Source organism: Danio aesculapii, chromosome 23 (assembly GCF_903798145.1).
Source record: "Danio aesculapii chromosome 23, fDanAes4.1, whole genome shotgun sequence".
Taxonomy (NCBI): Eukaryota; Metazoa; Chordata; class Actinopteri; order Cypriniformes; family Danionidae; genus Danio; species Danio aesculapii.
In genome coordinates this window covers 5,764,513-5,777,992 of record NC_079457.1, presented here as the reverse complement: position 1 = coordinate 5,777,992, position 13,480 = coordinate 5,764,513, and the positions used below count along the sequence as shown (strand labels likewise).

At 36.7% G+C, this 13,480-nt stretch overlaps 1 protein-coding gene across 1 annotated transcript in view; it reads left to right on the top strand.

The window, feature by feature from the left end:
• Positions 1–13,480, top strand: part of LOC130217742 (protein shisa-like-2A) — a 59,786-nt gene that overhangs the window by 20,996 nt on the left and 25,310 nt on the right. The window lies entirely within an intron of this gene.

The window sequence follows — 13,480 nt, the reverse complement described above, 5'->3', positions numbered from 1 at the left end:
CTGGAAATGTTCATTTGTGGAGTATTTTGGTAACACTACTTGAAGGAGTGTTCATAAGACTGTCATGAAACATTTATAATCATGATATGACGTGTCATGAATGTGAATGAGATTTTATGCATGGTTAAGACAATTGTTATTAAGTGTCCCTTGTTCAGTTATGCCATTTTAAATGCAAAGATGACATTTTTGGTGTGACAGCTTGACATAAAAAAATGATCACAAACGGTAATGTCAAGTTGTCATGACAAAAACAAAGACATCGTGACTTGTCATAAACATGATTGTAATGAAGTCATTATAATTGTGTTATGAATATTTTTTTGATCACGTTTTCAGTAGAACAAACTGTATTTGTAGATAAAATGTCTCATTAAAAGTGTCATTACTCTGTCAAATCATGTTTAAGGGCGTCTTAAATGTTCAATGACATTTTAATTACTAATTCAGCTTCTACCTGTAATGTGCATGGGACGCTGATAAGGAAGAGTGAATCCAAATGCAGGGTTTCATAGCAGGATGGACAGGCAAGCAGCGGTCAACACAGGGGCAAACAGATGTATACAGGGAATCCAGAGACGTAGTCAAAACTCAGGCGAATAGTCAGTACAGGCAGGCAGCAGGCAACGTAAACAAACAAAACAACAAAACAAAGGACTAAAACGGAAAGGCAAGGCAAGGAAAACGCGTCGTAATGTTCACAAACAGTATAACAAGACTCAGCATTGATGTGTGTGTGTGTGTGTGCACTGAATTTTTTAGTCCTTGTAATGAATGATGAGTTTGAGCTGTGTATTAGCAATCAGTGGGAAACTGGTACAGGTGTGACTGTGTGGGGTGCATGACTGGTCTTGTAGTCCATATACCGGCAGATTTGTAGTTCTATGCAATCTGTGAGTTTACCAGCGATCTGCAGCCGCTCGATTGCTGGTGATCAGAACAGTACCACTGTTAAAAAGATAATGATGCTGTTATAAGATTTATGACATATTTAGAACAGCTTCATGACAATCATGTTTATGACAGAGTTATGACAAGTTTTGTTGTCTTTATGGCAAGTTGTCATGACAAAGACAAAAACAGGTTGTGATGTATTTATGTCAATCTTATAATCACCAGCCATCTAATCCTTACAAATCACTGGAGAACTACAGATCTGTCACTGAACTGGACTACAAATAACATCATGCACCTCATGCACACCAGTTCCTGTTTCCCTCAGATTACACACACAGTTGGTAACTCATCACGGACTGACACACAAGCTGCGCCCGAAATCGCCTACTACTCAGTTGGTACAACATTTGAATTTACAACTCTGCAGTTAGAAAATAAATTATATACAGTATGAATGTGAATAGTATGAATGGAACTCAGACGTATTACATCCGAAATTTTGTCATATTATCACGTGATTTACCCGCGTCAGTTGCGTCATTCTGTTTACTGTTTTGATTCTTTGCTACCTAGCCTGATCCCTTAGCCTGTATTTCGACTAAGTCTTTTGGATTACCTTTATGCTCCTGTTTGCTCCTGTTTCTGACCATTGCCTGCACAACTTCTCTGCAATGAACTCAACTCAGGCTCATTCTGATTACGTACCCCTATATACATTTTTGAAGCGAGCAAAATCCGTCCCTGGAGGTTCGTTTTTTTGCAGTTTTTGTTTTCATGAATCCACCAGAGTCTGCTGTGTATGCTTTTTCAGATCTCAAAATTCTCTCGCGAGTGCTATTCGCATCTGCTGTTCTCACGTAAATCCATCGGAGGCTGCTGTCGAATGACTGACTGACTAAATGACCGACTGACCGATCGACCACAACCCCCACCCCTAACCTAAACCCAACCAATAGTGTTTTAAAAAGCACAGTTTAACCCGCCCACCCCGTTCCCTAAACCCAACCGACAGTGTTTTCAAAAGCAATCTAGTAAAAGAAAAGCCTCGCCTGATTTTTACCACATTCTCACCCTGTTATTTACTTATTTATTTTTTGGCTTGTTTTTGTCTAACCCGCTTTCTGTAACTGTTCTTTGCTGCACTCAAACCCCGTTGTCATGGTCAACTCCCTCTCTGTGTCTCAAGTCCGCCAACCAGGGCTTAATTTGGGCCGGAACAAGCCGGATCCGAGTCTGGCACTTCACTTTACCAATCCCCCCCCCATTCACATTCACATACACATTCGTCCGTGACACCTCTTTCAGCCCCTTCCTCTCTCTTCACTTTTGACACCTCTCCCTCCACTGTTATCATGCCGGATGTGTTACCCCGATATCCTGGACCTCGCAATTTACAAATTAAGCACTGCTGCCAACATAAATGTCGAGCTACTGGTCAAACTGGTAACAGTGGGAAAGCCGTCCACAAGGAGGTAAGCAGTCAGCTGGTAAGACAAACTGTGGCCATATGTACTTCTGGCTACATAATTCGCAATCTCCAGAAATGTATATAGGGCTACGTTTTCAGAATGAGCCTATGTTGAATGAACTTCACATGGATCCGCACGTCTATTGTCCAGCATCCGTTTCGTCACAGTCATTATGAACAATGTTATATTTGCATTTAAAGTGTCATAACCGAGTGAATGGTGCTTAATAACAGTTGTTATAAACATGCATATAATCTCATTCATATTCATGACATGTGTCATGTAATGATTATAAAAGTTTAATGACAGTCTTCTGAACATCCCTTCAAGTGTTAGCAGAATTGTTTTCCTTGTTGTCAATGGTGAAGTATGCACTGTTTAGAAATAAATTTCACTCTATTTATATTTCATTTAAAATGTATATTCCATTTAATGTACAGTGATTTGTATAAAAATAAATGCACACAAGGCTTTACATTAACACCCGCCAAATGTGGGTAGATTTCGGCACTGGCGGGTAAGAAAGACACTCCCACTAGCCACTTTGGGTTTTTGAAAATAATTTTTTCAGATAATAATTCTTAAAAGCAGGGTTCGACAATAAGGATGGTCCAATATGCAAGCAAAGGTGAACTTAAAATTGAGAAGCAACACGACTGACAAAAATAAATGCGTCCGCAACTTCGCGCGAGCAAAGTAGATGAAAACCGAATGAGAGGTATTGAGAATGAATACCGCTAACAGCTGAGGTGATGCGCGCGACTGTTTATAACGCGTGCGCGCTCCCGTTTCCTTTCGTGAAGCAACTGTTTCTAGAAACACAACTGATGCGATCGGTTCTCTTTCATATAGATTAGACAAAAAGTGATGAACATGCACCCACAGTCTCGCTACTTTCAAGATTTCCAGAGTTGACTAATTTTAAGCAGCGCCCGTTGCTTTCACTTTAAACATTCTTTGAACAGATTATTTATGGGTCTAAGATTACCTGTGTGTGTGATCATCCTTTCATTATCCCAGAGTATGTTTTTACCTGCTTTCTTTTGCTTTAATATGGTTTAATGACCATTTTTAACAATAACATTGCTTTTAGGAGATTAACTCCCTATTTATGTGTAGTTAACTGGTGATCTGGGACCTTTAGCCAGGACAGATTACTGTGTATGTGTTTTGTTAAAAAGTATAGTATACCGCTATATTTTGTTTGTTTTGACATTTAAAATTTGTAGCTAAGAAATAATTAATTGTTTATGTTTGCTGTGGTCAGAGATAAATTTGCTAAATCCTTCATTTTGAGCTCTGAAAATGATCTGAAATAAAAACTAATTGTAATACTATGAAACCCTGACCCATTTGCTCATGATTATTGAGCAAGCTCATACACCACACACAAAAAGTGAAATGAATGAGGAGGCATGGGGACAACACAAAATCTAAATCAAGTCATTTTAGCATGTCAAAGTCATATTAATGTGTATAAAATATATTTTCTCAACAATAAAATTGTGGCTAGTGAAAATGGCGAGTGGCTAGTAATGTTGGAAAACTACTAGCCACAGTGGCTGGTGATCAAAAAAGTTAATGACCAGTCCTGAATGCACATAAAATACCAAAATATGGACAGCAGTTCCATAAAAAAGTACAACCTTGTGTATATTTTATGAATGTTTTTTTTTTTAAAGAGAGTTAGATCCACCTATGCAAATACAAATCTGTTTACTTAAACACAAACCAGCACACGCCAGCCTTCTTATTTTCATATATGAATGATCTTGAGTTGTTTCTGTGATCCTATCTGTTATTTGTTCAGCGAGGAAATGAAAAGCTGCAGATGAATATGAATGAGTCAATTACATTCAGATACGCAAATGATTTGGCATGATTATGGAAAATCACCATCTCCCAGACAAACAATCATTTACACATCACATATGAGTGCATGTGTCACATTTTCTGAAGTGAATGAATGGATGAGTATGTAAGGGATGATATGTATTTTCCAGCGTTTTAAAGCTTTAGCTCTGCAAATAAATACATCTTCATAAAAATATGTATATCATTATACCACAGTTGGTAACGCTTTATAATAACTACACACTGTGAATCATTTATTGGGCATTAGCAAAGGATTAACACTACATTAATAGACTTTAGTAAACAGTTTATAAATACATCTACAAATGCTGTATGCTTGACTTTAAAGCACAAGTATAATGTGCTTAATGATTTTACTTTCATACTTTTATGATTCATTTTTCATTACTAAATTAAGTATTGCATTATGTACGAAGCAGTTATTTAAGAATGGGTTTTAAGATCATTCAAAATTCATAAGTTATTGATTAACCAGTTAAACTCTAGTGCTATTTTGGGATTTCCGCCTGGACTTTGCCTACCCAAATTTAAAAGCGTCCCAAATCCACATACAGAGGTGTAAATGCAAAAACGTGGGATCACGTAAAACCCTTTGAATTTTCATGAAACACTATTGAAAGTGTTTAATATAACTGTATATGTTGTCTGTGTTATAATAAACACCTAAAAAAAAGAGGCGCTTTTTGTATTTTGTATTTTTTATAAACTCAAATTTGAAAGTGTACCTTTTAGGTTGTGTGTGGTCTAGCTTACTGTAATTAATTTAGGTGGTTCCTGCACATGTCGGTAATCATAGGAAAAAAGAAAAATGTCTCTACCATAATCTATGCAAAAGTTATTGTATTCCAACTGATGAGAGGTGCTTTACAAGCCACAGAGATCGATCATTGTTTTCATATTTGATCAAACATAATTCACTGTGTTTGGACCACATCAGACATATAAAAGGATTACTTATGCACATCACCTCAAAAACAGAGGGGAAATGGCCCTGAAGCGCACAGCATAATGTAAGAAGTGACAGCTGTCTGTGCTATCTGGGGCTGCTTATTGATCATAAATGTATTGTATTCACTTCTGCGCCATGGAAACACCGCGATTCATTTGACAACCGTTTGATATGAGAATATAATTCAGTAAAAAGAATGCTAGAACCGTATGAGCACCGGCAAGAGCTTTCATTTGAGCTATAACTTGTACATGTGTCATATATGAACCATATGAAAAATATGAAAATGAACCAATGTTCAATACCCAGCTCGGGTAACCAAAATACTGTGTATTTAAGTGTAAAAAACTTTTGTACAGTAGAATAAAAACCAAAGTGATGCATATGTGCATAAAATATAGATTCTACACTTTCAAACGGTACCACTTAAGGGGGTCTGGTGCAATGCTAGCCCTTTAAATAATAAAGCGAAAGTCGACCCCGGTACCTGGACCGCAAAGTTTAACTGGTTAAGGTCATAACCGAACTAAAGAGAAATGGAATTATGACGTGTGGAGTATGCCGATTTTATATGCATTATTGAAGTGCAGTACCGACATGTAAACACCTTAATCGAATTATTACCGTCATGTAGGACTTTTCGCCGCATTTTGCGACAGGATAGTCTGTTTGACACTCTTTGCACCTACCCAGTGCAGACCACAGACACCTGCATCGTGAAATGCGGAGGTTTCTTTTCTTCCATTCAGCATGCGGTAATAACTTCCAGTAAAACAACACTCCTCCAGCAGTTCAAAGTTGCATCCAATATCTCATTTGTCATGGAGGGCCTGCATGAAATGTTCCTGAATGAAAGTGAAAGTGCCAAACTGCAGTTAAAGTCGACAAATTAAAAATGAAACACCCGAATTTGCATGAAACTCAGAAGGAAATGCAGATAGCACGGTGACACAATGACAATAATTGAATTATGTGCTATATCATGTAAAACGGGATCATGAAGGAAACACTCATGTAAATACCTTAGTCTTATTATTCTCTTAATTAGATTAAAGCAAATAATTCGATTACTGATGTCCATGTAAACGTAGTCACTGTTCATAACGCTGTTCGTGTGTAAATTATTGCAGTATCTTAAAAGCTGTAATTTACCGCAGATCAGGAGCAGCAGATATTTGTGTTGTTCTTGAAGCTTCTGATTACGCATGATAAGGAAACCAATTTGCATTTATCATCAATATTCATGACTGAAGTTTTATTCGCTTTTTACTTGAGAAGTTACGCTCTTAGCTGGCAAAACGCCTCCATTCAGGTTTAATTACTGTTATTGCTGTTGTACTGAAAGTTTATTTGTGTGCAGATGTTGCTTCAGCGTAACTTCATTATTGCAATGAACTGGAAATGTGTTCCTCAAACTTCCTTCGGAGGAATAAAAATAGGCACAAGCTGGAGTTCATGTAGTGTACTTGACATATTTGATAATTGGTTTGACAACAAACCAGCACATAATAAATAACTTGACCTTTATTTGTTCACTATTAAAGACGGAAAACTCTAAGTGAATGAAAACAAGTCATTTACGCTCAGGTGCATAAATGTATCTTAACACATGCTTTAAACACCTGTTTAACTGCATCTGTCAAATTTGCTTCATATATATATATAGAGTAAATGGGTGAAATTAAGAGATAATATATGCATCTTTGTGGCTATACAATGCACACAAATGAACGTAAATATTTGAGACAAACAATTTATGTGGGAAAATGTGCAAAAGTATTTGACCCCCACAAGACTCAATTGTTTTGCTCTCATTTGCACACAAACTGTGAATCGTAATTAAGAGCACATTTGCAAATGGAAAAAAGGGCCTAATTTTTGCTATTCTATAGCCTTGCACTTTCATAGTAGTTCACAATTAGTCAGAATAATGCTTCTCATGTTACCACAACACAATCTCACGGCAATTCGTAACTTTTTTTTAAGTGGCTAATTTGTACGAATTCGTACGATCTAATTCGTACAATTTAGTACGATTTGCTCATCCTCCAATGACGGTTGGGTTTAGGGGCGGGGTTAGGTGCCACGCCTCCTTTTTAAAATCGTACCATTTCGTACGACTGAACTCGTACGAATTCGTACGAATTAGCCACTAAACTGTCAAAATGTAAAATACTTACGTTTTCTCGTGAAATCAGGCTGGTTACCAAGTGACTGCTTATGATTGACTATTAATTAATTATGACGAGGAACAAACTTCCTTGGTTTTCTATGGTTAGTATTGGTAAAATTATTTTCAATAAACATTAAATTGTATATGGCATCTACAACTGAACAGCATGTGTGCTTCTTGTTGGGGAAAAAAAAAAACAGGCAATTTTCTACACTTCTAAAAATGCTTGGTTGTTGTAATCTAACATTGAGTTAGTCCATATTTGACCCAACATTGAGTCATGACAACCAAGCATTTTTTTAAAGCTTACTTTTTTTCTGTGAATTTATTCTTACACTTTTTAACCCAACAAATAAGTTTGTCCATATTTGACCCATAACGTCATGATTTAAAAACAAAGTTAGATAAGTTCAACTTGTGAGTAATGTTGCAGTAATTCATAAGAGCTGAAAGCAATTTTTAGCCTCATATTTAATCTTGTTCAAGCCTGCTTTTGCAATTTGCAAACTGTTGTGCATTTGCGTCATGAACGTTGCGGTATCTAGGAAACAACTCGGGTTAAAAAAATTGCCCAAAATGGAAAGTGTGGATTGATTGACCTTACCAATGATAACATGCTCTGAATAACACATGCGTGCTTCTGTGTTAGATTTTATTGCTGAAGAAATGAAGCCGGTTGTTGAATTCAGTTGCCATAAAAGACAAGAGGGTGATTATTATGAATCGGTCATCATCAATAGTGCTCCATTTATTCACAATTAGGATGAATTGTGTTAATTGTTATTGCAAAACCACCAACATTCAATGCGTGTGATTCATTAGAGCAGGGAATGAACAGCAGCATAACGAGTACATTGAAGCTTATCTAACAACGCTTTCCAGCTTGTTTTTGTCTTAGAAAAGGTTTTATTCATTAAACACCGGTTGTGACTGGAAGGACGTGAATTCATTTAAAGAAAATGTTATGTAGGATGTGCTGCATGTACGTCTTATGTTAGATTGGTTTATTAAATATAAAGGAATAAAACCAAATAGATGGCAACACTTGTAATTTGACTTGATTGATTATTATGTTAATTTTAACCCCATATTTTGAGCTCATACTTGAAAATTATATGTTATATATACACTCACTGGACACTTTATTAGGTACACCTTACTAGTACCAGGTTGGACACTCTTTTGCCTTCAGAACTAATCCTTCATGGCATAGATTCAATAAGGCACTGGAAATATTCCTCAGAGATTTTGCTCCATATTGACATGATAGCATCACAGATTTGTCTGCTGCACATGCATGATGCGAATCTCCCATTCCACCACATCCTAAAGGTGCTCTATTGAATTGAGGTCTGGTGACCGTGGAGGCCGAATATATATATATAATATATATATATAATGTCATATATATAAATCCTCCACACCATTACACCACCAGCCTGAACTGTTGATACAATGCAGGATGGATCCATGCTTTCATGTTGTTGATGCCAAATTCTGACCCGACCATCTGAATGTGGCAGCAGAAATGGAGACTCATCAGGCCAGGCAACATTTCTCCAATCTTCTATTGTCCAATTTTGGTAAGCCTGTGTGAATTGTAGCCTCAGTTTCCTGTTCTTGGCTAACAGGAGAGGCACCCGGTTGGACGTGTTGTGTGTTCAGAGATGCTCTTCTGCAGACCTCGGTTGTAACGAGTGCTTATTTGAGTTACTGTTGCCTTTCTATCAGCTGGAACCAGTCTGGCCATTCTCCTCTGACATCAACAAGACATTTGCGCCCGCACACCATTCTCTGTAAACTCTTGAGATGGTTGTGCGTGAAAATCCCAGTAGATCAGCAGTTTCTGAAATACTCAGACCAGCCCGTCTGGCACTAACAACAATGCCACGTTCAAAGTCACTTAAATCCCCTTTCTTCTCCATTCTGATGCTCAGTTTAAACTGCAGCAGATCGTCTTGACCATGGCTACATGGTCAGCATTGAGTTGCTGCCATGTGATTGGCTGATTAGACATTTGCGTTAACGAGCAGTTGGACAGGTGTAAATATTAAATCCTGTTTGTTAAGATAAGTAGTACAGCTTTTGACCAACATTTTGTGTTATTAAATCTGTACCGAAAGTCGTTAATAGAGTACTTCACCTTAAAATATGCTGTTAATTTACAGATTTTCAAGATATCCAAGATGTAAGCAATATTTCTCTCTAGTAGAACGTTAAAGTATATTTTTAGGTGAAACACTGGTTCTTGCCAATTCAGTAGTAATAATCCAAGACAATAGCTGGGTTTCCATCCTCCTTTTATTTATTTTTATATTATATAAACATATACACAATTGACAGGAGACAAATCATGTACGAAAACAAGACATAGTTGACAGACATCATTTATCCTTATAGTGAAGAGATCTCATGAAGAATAATTTAGTCAGAAAGGGCCAAGCCATGGAGAGATTTAAAAACATATAGCAACACTTAATTCTAACTTCTGTCACAAATCGATAACAACAGGGGTGTAGTCCTTGCTATACGCATGTATACTCAGTATGCTTACTTATTTCCACGATCTGTTTGGGTATTACCACTTCTGAGGATCAATAATTGTGTATACCCTCGGTATACTCACTTGTTTTTCTGATTAAATGTCCCTAATTTATGTGCATTCACGTCCCCTTTAACTGTATACAGTATACTAAATGTTTTTTTTTAACACGCATCGTAATTTGTTGCAGTTGGTGCATTTTTGTTTAACTTGCGCCCCCTGCCCCCTGACGACCGCAGCAGCAGTAAGAAAATTTCGTGAGTTTTTCGAAGACCACAAGTCAACTGAATGCCTGGCTGAAATGCTCAGGTAAATTTAGAAAATAGCATGGGCGTTGCTTTAGCCCTCCAATATTTCTATTCAGCCCCCCAAAAAGTTTAGCTCATGAACTGTCCACTACTACAAGGTCGCCTCAGTCCCCTTTAATTTTGATATGAAAACTGATAGCTAACATAGCTAAACATAAATCATTAAATAGGATTAGACTATTAGCATCTCCCTTTAAAACAGACAAATTTGTTTACATCTTTTAAATGGATAGTTCTCCCAAAAAATGAAAATGTTTCATCATTTCTCAACCTTTACTTGTTCCAAACCGGTTTGTCTTTTTTCCCTTCTGTTGAACACAAAAGAAGATATTTTGAAGAAAGCTGGAAACCTGTAACCAAAAAATAAATAAATAAATAATAAAATAAATAAATATATATATATATATATATATATATATATATATATATATATATATATATATATATATATATATATATATATATATATATTGCTAATGAATCAAAGAAACATTGACTTTCATCGTTTCTTTGCCTACTTTCATTTAAAATTTGGGTCGTGTGAAATAGTACACCACCTTTTTTTATAGGACTACACCACTGGGTAACAAGTATAATGACCACAATTGTGGTTAACACTCAACTCGGTAACAATAGCACTTATAAATTCCTTTATTTTTCCCAGTGATGGGTTGCAGCTGGAAGGGCATCCGCTGCGTAAAACATGTGCTGGATAAGTTGACGGTTCATTCCGCTGTGGCGACCCCGGATTAATAAAGGGACTAAACCGAAAAGAAAATGAATGAATGAATTCCTTTATTGTTTGATTAAAAAAGCTAAACCAACTTAGACTTTTTTTTACTGGATTTATATATATATATATATATATATATATATATATATATATATATATATATATATATATATATATATATATATATATATATATATATATATATCTCTGTTCTCTCATGACCTGAAGTGTTTCTATTGTCGTCATTTGTTGCTTGGGATAAAAGCGTCTAATTAATGAGAGAATGAAAATACAATTAAATAAATGCATGAGTAATATGGTTCTTTTTTTAGTACCAGTTAAAAGCCTATCAGTTCTGCAGGCGAGAGAGAGGCCTGACTCACACTCAGAACAAGAAGTAATGAAGGCATGAACATTATTCTCCAAATCATTGGCAAATCAATTTGGCAAGAGATGTGAGATTTCAAAGAAATTATGACAGCAATTATTGAACCCTGAGGAACAAACAGTCTGAAATCTCGGGATTTCAGACATGCGAGAAGTCAAAAATAACAGGGAGACTTTTCACAAAATTGTGTTTTTTTTCAGAAAGAATACCAGATTTTCTTTAGAATCCGTTTCTGACCAAAAACAATAATCTATGTCTTCATTCCAAACCAGGCTCATTCTGAAAACGCACCTCCACGGACGTTTCTGAAGACTGTGAAATATGTCCCGGCCGCACGTTTTTTCTGCAGTTTTTGTTTTCGCAAGTCCGCCAGAGGTCGCTGTGTACGCTTTTTGAGATCTCAAATTTCCCTCACGTGTGCCATTCGCGCCTGCTGTTCTCGCGTAAACCCACCAGAGGCCGCTGTCGACTCACTTTTTGACAGACTTTCTGACTGACTGAGCGAACGATCAGCTGACCCACCCTCCCCTTCCCTAAACCCAACCAATTTTATCGATTGACCTGCCCACCCACTTCCCTAAACCCAACCAACACGTTTCAAAAGCAATCCAAAAAAATAAAAGCCCTCGTCTGACTTTTATTATTTTTTTTACCACATTCTCACCCTGCTGTTCACTTATTTTGGATATATATTTTACTGTTTTTGTCTCACCTGCTTTCTGTAACCGCTCTTCACCGGACTCGAACCCCCGTCTTCGTGGTCAACTCCTCTCTGCATCTCAAGTCCGCCGACGTACGTGGCGCGCTAACGGGACAAACTGGTTGCAGCCGGAATGCCGTCCATACAGAGGTAAGCGGTCAGCCGTTAAGCGCTAAAAGGAACGGCGTCACACCGCCCTGTAGCGTTCCTTTAAAAAAATGAAATGCAGCCATACGTACCTCCGCCTACGTAATTCGCTGTCTCCAGAAACCTCCGCAGTGCTACGTTTTCACAAGGAGCCTGTGTTGCTTCATTCAATTGGAGAAAGTTATTTGCCAAACAACACTTCATGTTGTCCAAACAGTTAAACAAAGATAGGATTTCTCCATTTGTTTTATATGGAAATATACTTGAGAATCATCAGCATGCAGATGGTCATGTATTCAATTGTAATAAAAACCTTTCCTAATGGAAGTGAATAAAGTGAAAACAAAACAGGACCCAGAATGGAGCCCTGAGGAACACCACATGGTATTGGTACAACAGAAGAACAGTTTCCCAAACAGTCTGAAATCTGACAAGACATGTGAGATTTAAAAAACAAACAAATATGGCTGTATTTATTTGCCATTATATTTCAGTAAAAAAATCAGCAATACATTTCACAAAGGAATGTTTTTTTAGGAAGCAATCATAGATTGTCATTAGAATCTATTTCTGACCAAATACAATAAACTCAATGAACGTTTAATAAGAGAAAGTTACTTGCCAACCTAACACTTCATGTCAGCCAAACAATTAAACAAACAGTCAAGAGAGGATTTATTACTGAGTTTTATAGAGAAAAAGACTTGAGAATCATCAGCATGCATATGGGATTATATTCTATGCTTAGCAAAAACCTTTCCTAATTGAAGTAAGTAAAGGAAAAACAAAACAGGACCCAAAATCGAGCCCTGAGGAACACCACATGTTAATTTTTCCCAAACCATCTGAAATAGTTCCACCCTTTAGATAGTTTTCATAGTTTTTTTTAACAGATCAATAAATAGATACAAATTTTTCCAGATAAATACTTTTATATTTTGTGTAATACTTTATATAAAACCTCTGGTTATGCTCCTGAAAATAATGTCCCAATGCAAAAACTCTGCTAATTTCCTTGATAAATATGTCTTTTGATTTTGAGGTTGAATATGATTCATCTTGTTCACTGTAGAAAAGCTTTTTCACAGTGCAAGTCTATAAAAACCATTTTCTCTTGAACGCTTAATTGGCAGAAAGGTTTTAATCTGACTGCGAAAATTAAATGAGTTGGATAGGTTAAATGAGACATACAGACACCATTCAGCTCTTTGTGTGTCAGTAATGTTCTCTGAAGACCTGGAGATTTATTAATACTTCTGTTACCTTATTAACAGCTTACAAGAGAACTGTCTTTCTACA